This window comes from Panthera uncia (assembly GCF_023721935.1).
Source record: "Panthera uncia isolate 11264 chromosome C1 unlocalized genomic scaffold, Puncia_PCG_1.0 HiC_scaffold_4, whole genome shotgun sequence".
NCBI classification, from domain to species: Eukaryota; Metazoa; Chordata; class Mammalia; order Carnivora; family Felidae; genus Panthera; species Panthera uncia.
In genome coordinates this window covers 30,283,639-30,289,638 of record NW_026057585.1, presented here as the reverse complement: position 1 = coordinate 30,289,638, position 6,000 = coordinate 30,283,639, and the positions used below count along the sequence as shown (strand labels likewise).

The 6,000-nt window shown below is 48.0% G+C and overlaps 1 protein-coding gene across 2 annotated transcripts in view; it reads left to right on the top strand.

The window, feature by feature from the left end:
- The first annotated feature begins 4,657 nt into the window (after nt 1–4,657).
- The window catches only part of LRRC8B (leucine rich repeat containing 8 VRAC subunit B), an 80,264-nt gene continuing 78,921 nt past the window's right edge, over nt 4,658–6,000 (top strand). For both annotated transcript variants that reach the window (XM_049616819.1, XM_049616818.1), the window contains exon 1: nt 4,658–4,788. The gene's annotated coding sequence lies outside the window, so the exon portion shown is untranslated. The remainder of the gene's footprint in view (nt 4,789–6,000) is intronic.

Genomic DNA, 6,000 nt, shown 5'->3' with positions numbered 1-6,000 from the left:
TAGTCCCTACCCTTAAAGTTGCAGTACTCAATGTATATTATAATTAACAGATGACCTAATATTAGGCCAAGAAATGCACATGCCTGCATGCATACACACACACGTACACACAGCTGCTGAGGGGTAAATAAGGGGAGAAATCAGGGTGTGGCTGCTGTTAGACTTGGGTTACTCCCCACCAAATAAATGGAAGGGCTTACTATGGGGAACCTTAGAAACCAGCCACTTTAACACTACCAGGATACCTCTTGTTCAGATTCCAACATGGTTCATGGATCACATATTGAATCGTTGTAGGGATCCTAGCAAGCACTGTCTCAGTCACTAGCAGAATTCATCAGAGCTTTTGAAGACCACTTTGCAGGAGCTGAGGAGTACCAGCTCTGCTTTAATTCTAGGCTTCCAGCCTGGCTTCATTTGCAAATATTTTCTTAGAAGTCACCTCCTTTTTATGGATAAGAAAGGGACAAAGTCAATAACTGGCTGGCTGCTCTATGGTGGATTCCAATATGTGACCCAGATGACAGTATATATTCTTTAAATGGGATGCATGAGAAACTTTCAAAGAAATATTTGGACAACTTCCCAGAAGACAGATCAGCTGGGGATGCCGGGCATCCTGCTGCAGGAATTGGTGTTTTTCCTTCAGAGAAGAAGCTAGGAGGTCACCTTCATGGCACCTTTCTCATAAGGAAGGGGTGGCAGAGGGGGCAATCAGCATGGTGGGTGGAAAACAAAGTAACTGGTCATGAATATTCTAGACTGGGACCGTGATAAGGGATCAACTCACACTGAAGTGCACAGCAGCCTTGCACAATTGCAGTTTGGATTTCTAGATCAAGCTACTTTATTCTAAACACAGACGCAATGTCCTACTCATCCTGTCCTCAGAATCCCTACCACTGAGCTCATCCTCAGGGGTTATTCTCAGAATTTTCCCCAGGCCCAAGGAAAACTCATGTGAAAGCTCTGAAACCAGTAGATTGAAAAGGTCAGGAAAAAACTGAGGGTTGATGGGGGGTGGGAGGGAGGGCAGGGTGGGTGATGGGTATTGAGAAGGGCACCTTTTGGGATGAGCACTGGGTGTTGTATGGAAACCAATTTGACAGTAAATTTCATATATTAAAAAATAAAAAAAAAATAAATTAAAAAAAAAAAAAAAAAAAAAAGAAAAGGTCAGGAAAACATGGTGAAGTGTTGGCCAAAAATAAAAATTCTTGATCAATGACAACGTGCTCAACCATATATAGCTGAGCCAGGGGGATTCTGACAAACTTTCTGAGAATGCAAAACTGTGAATGACTTCTAATTTCTGTTCTTTTCTTCTGAACTGACATCTCAGTAGAACTAAAAAACTTGAACTATGATGCTGAGACAATATTTAAAAGTAATAATCCAGTTTAGAATTTTAAAGCTAGCCGAACTTCCTGAGACCCATGTTCAGTGTGATTCTCCCTCAACCCTACATGGCCCACCAACCCTCCTCTTTAAGATGCTGTATACTATCTGGATATACCTTCCACACTTTAGTACATATCTTTAAGAAAATGACTAATTATATTTATCTTGATATCCCTCCTCACCTCTGTCAAATCCCCAGTGCTTTCTTTTTTACACTCTAGACATTCAATGTTTAATTAATTTAGAGAAAGAGGATTTTTCATTATCATAAATAATTTTTAGAATACAGAATTGGAAAAGAACTGTTAATATTGGATAATATTCTTTCTTCCATTAATCATAAAAATTTTCTCAAGACTCAGAGAAATGAAACTCTTATCAAGGCAGCCACATGGAGCATAGCTTACGCTGATGTTACTCAGAGATTTTTTTTTTTTTTTTTTTTTCAGAGAATCAGCCGTGAAGTGACCTGCCAATATTTTAGACCTCGATTAATCTGGCTGTGGAAATAGTGACTGTCTTTTAATTTTTTTTTTATCAAAATAACTTAGAGTGTCCCTTAGAGAATTTCAGATACTCCTATAATCCTGTAAGGACTGAACTATTCTAAGACTCCACGGGTCCTGTTTTCAAAGAGATTACAATGTAGTGGTAAAAGTGGGTATAGGCATAAAAAGCCAAACAGTATTTGTGTTTCTCATTATAAAGCCTACCCTGGGATGCCAATAGTTTCCAGTTACTAAATACTTTCTCTTCTTTATGGTCTCATAGAATGTACATAGCATTAAAGTTCTCTGAAAACAGCATTAGAAGTTATTCATCTTTCTTCTAGCTGTAATGCAAGCAGGAGCTTATATGAAGCATCACAGGAGGAAGAAGAAACAAAAGAAACATTCATTGATTGCTACAGTTTCAGAAAAGGATTTCTAGAAGCAATATCACAAATTCGGAAGCCCATTATTCAGTAATAAATGTTGTCATCATGGAGGGTGGCTTTGTTCATGAGAATTAGATTAAAATAAACATATTTATAAGCTACATATCAGAGATTAATCCAGGGCTAATGCAGTCTTAATACACTTGATCACTTTAACTTCTTGCTAATGGTACCTTGGGTTACCAAGCATGAGGTCACTTTTTTATTCATCCTATCATTGGAATTGGAATCTTAACACATCATCTAGTTTACAATCTTTTATTTTATACCTGAAGAGACTGACTCCCAAGGATGTTAAGCAATTACTCCCAGTCCACACAGGTAGTGATATTGCTGTAATAGAAGATGGATTATTTGTCCATGGATTTGCACGGGAAGAGAATATTCCTTTCCAAACATTCAAAGAAACACATGGAAAATTAGACATTTTCAATATTTTATTTTGAGAGTGTGCATGGGTGTGCGAACACAAGAGGTTGTGCGTGAGAGTGGGGGAGGGGCAGAGGGAGGAAGAGAGAATCCCAAGCAGGCTCAGTGGTGTTAGTGCAAGAGCCCAACGTGGGGCTCAATCCCACTAACTGTGAGATCACGGCCTGAGCCAAAATCAAGAGACGGATGCTTAACCACCTGAGCCACCCAGGTGCCACAGACATTTTCAATTTTTATCTCATGGTTTTATCATCAGTATCGCTTACAGCACTCACTTTTTTCCTTGTTTCATATTTAATTCTGTATATTTTTTTAATCTTCTGAAGATAGTAAGCTGTTTGAGCAGCAAACCTAAACCTAATTGGCTTAATTGATCTGTACATACACAGTATCTCACCCATAGACTCAATAAAATGAATGACCAAATGCAGGAATGCTCTTTCAACCTTTCCTCCAAGACCCAAGAAGAAACACGGCTGCCAACCCAGAATGGAATGGACAAGGAAAGAATAGCACAGTGCCCGAAAGACAGCCCTCTTAATCCCTTTCAGAGTAATTCGAATTGTAGTCCTGACCTGAACAGTCTGTGGAACACGACGTGCTCTCCTAGAACTCGGTTGTGCCATTTCTTCATTCTTACTTACCCAAACCCATCAGATATGCCCCCAGATGCTGAGTCTTTTACAGTCTTCATTTTATTCCTTTGGGAGGTCCCTCCACAAACATTTTTTTTTTTTTTAGTGGGAATGTGATTGCCATGGCAACTCAGGGATATAAATGCTGCCTAATGTAATTGAATCATTGTGTTGAAGAGGTTAGTCTGTGCAAATGGACTGAGATGAATCTGGGGTGGGAATGAGAGTGGGGGCTGAGTGAAGATGACAACGTTATCACGTCCCTCGGATTCCTGGGTTTGGATTTTTTGTTTGTCCTGTAAGGCACATTGTCACTTTTCAAACGCGGGGCCCCAACTGCAGAGGGACCCGAGTAGGGCAGTAGATGGGGTGGTCCTGCGGTTTATTAGCGGCAAGACGCTGGTGATGAGTAAAGTGCGGCCCCTCCACCCAGTTCCCTCTTCGCCCCCAGGATAAGGACCTCTGAGAGAGGGGGATGGTATTGGAGTCCCAGAATCCTAATTTAAGCCGCTTGGTTTGGCACAGGGGCTCGGGCCTGTGGCCTAAGCCCTCAGAGTAAAGAAAAGTAAAGGGACTTGTGTGTGTCAGAGATAGGTTCCACGTGGTCCACCTGAGCCTTCCCTCAGGGCCCGACACATTATGTAAATAACAAGTTACTCAGGGTGCCCACGTGAAAAGGCAGGGCGGCGGGGGGGGGGGGGGGCGCTACATAAATACTGTACTTCCAAAGTCTTGCACGGCGCGCCCCGCAGACGGCCCTAAGCCCCTGTCCCTCGCGTGTCTGGAAAAGAGTCCCCGCTCTGTCCAGCCCCCCGCGAGTTGTGTAGCTGGGGGAGGGGCGGGGTGCTTCTGCCGGCCGGCCGGAGGCAGTGGCCAGCGGCCCGGGGCGGCCACATGGCGCGCTCCGGGCGACGGCAGCCGCGCTTTGTTTCCACCGGCGAGCGGCGAGCCACCGGCCCCCGCGGTCCCGAAGCCCGGCACACGCTCGGGCCAAGGCTGCTGCACATTTCACGGCAGGGGCAGCTCCCGGAGCGGCCGCTGCCTCTTCCCCCTCGCCACCTCTTCCCCCTCCGCCTCGGCCACCACTGCCGCCGCGCAGCGCCGCGGCCGCCGCCTCCGCCTCCCGCCTCCGCCCAGTCCCCTCCTCCTCCACACGCGAACTTAGTCAGCGGTTCGCGCCGCCGCGCGCCGATTGGCCGGCGGAACGCGCCGCGTCACAATGGAGCCGCTCGGAGGCGGCGAGCCCGGCAGCGCTGGGGCTTCCCGCTGAGCCCGCAGCAGCCGTCAGCCGAGAAAGTGCCGGCGCGGGGCCGCCGCCGGCGCGCCCGGAGCGGCGCGGGGCGCACGCGGCGCGGAGCGCGGGCGTCGGGGGCCGGGGTCGCGCAGGTAGGTCGGAGCGGGGCGCCCCCCGCTCCCGGAGGAGGAGCCGAGCCCACCCCGCTGGTGGAGGCGGAGGACGGGGGCGAGGGGACGCAGCAGGTGGGGTTGTCGAGCAGGTGCGGTTACCTGCCCGCGCCTCACCTGCGAGCCGGGCCTGCAGGCAGGTGGCGCGGCCACACACCAGTGGCCGCTCCGCTGCTCCCATGTTTCCGGGAAAAAGGGAGCGAACCCCCAGAGACAACCTCTCCCGGGTGCCGGGGTCATTCGGGGCAAGAGGAGTGGGCGGCCACGACGAGGCGGTCCCCTCTCCACCGCGGCGGTGTCGGCGCCGCACCTGAGTGTGAGTCCTCGGGGTGGTGCGGGAACAGGGTTCTGGTTTCCCAGGCTGGAGTGAACAGACCTCTCCCGAGGGCGTCCTGAGTGAGCACCCCGCGTCTGGTCGCTCTCCTTTGCCCCCTTGCCCTGGCGCTGTTTTTTGACAAACTCGTTGGATACTCATTGTTCGCCTACAGTTTGATGCTGGTGTTGGTGTCCGTTTGCTTGAAGGGGGCGGGGGTGGGGGTGGGGGCAACCTCTACCCATGTGGAAAAGCCAAGAGTTTCCTTTTTCTAGGCTACAGTGGAGCAGGTGCTGAGAGGTCAGACGCAGGAGGCTCGGTGTTCGCTCATTACTCTGTGTTCCCAGCTGACTTCCCAAAGTCCATAGGTTGCCTTGAGTCAGATGACATTTGTGGAAGACTTTTCTTTGTGATAGCAAGTCTCTCTCTGCAGCTCCCTTTCCCTTCCCAAGAAAAAGACAAACCTAAATTTAAAACAAAAACCTATGCCCGAACTTTCTTGAATACATTTGCCTTGCCTAAAAACTGTTTGTAAAGCTCTGAGAAGATAACAGTATGATGATTTTAAATGGCAAATATGTAGCCAGCTTGAAATAGTCAATTTGTTCCCTGCTTTCTAGGAGAAGATTAAATGGCATGTCTCTTAAACCTAAGTGTAGGGTGGAAGCACACGAGAGAAGTCACACTGCAGTAGAATTATTTAACGATTCCAGTACCCTCCATGTGTTCAGGTGTCACCTCCTGAGAACCCAGAATGCTCCTTTGAGTTGTGGGTGCCAAGGTGACTTTCTTTTTCCCCTGGCTTTCCTAGTCAGCAGCTCCACTCTTGAAGAGAATGTAAAATGACAGCTAATCCCCCAAGTAATTGGGCCTGTGTGATC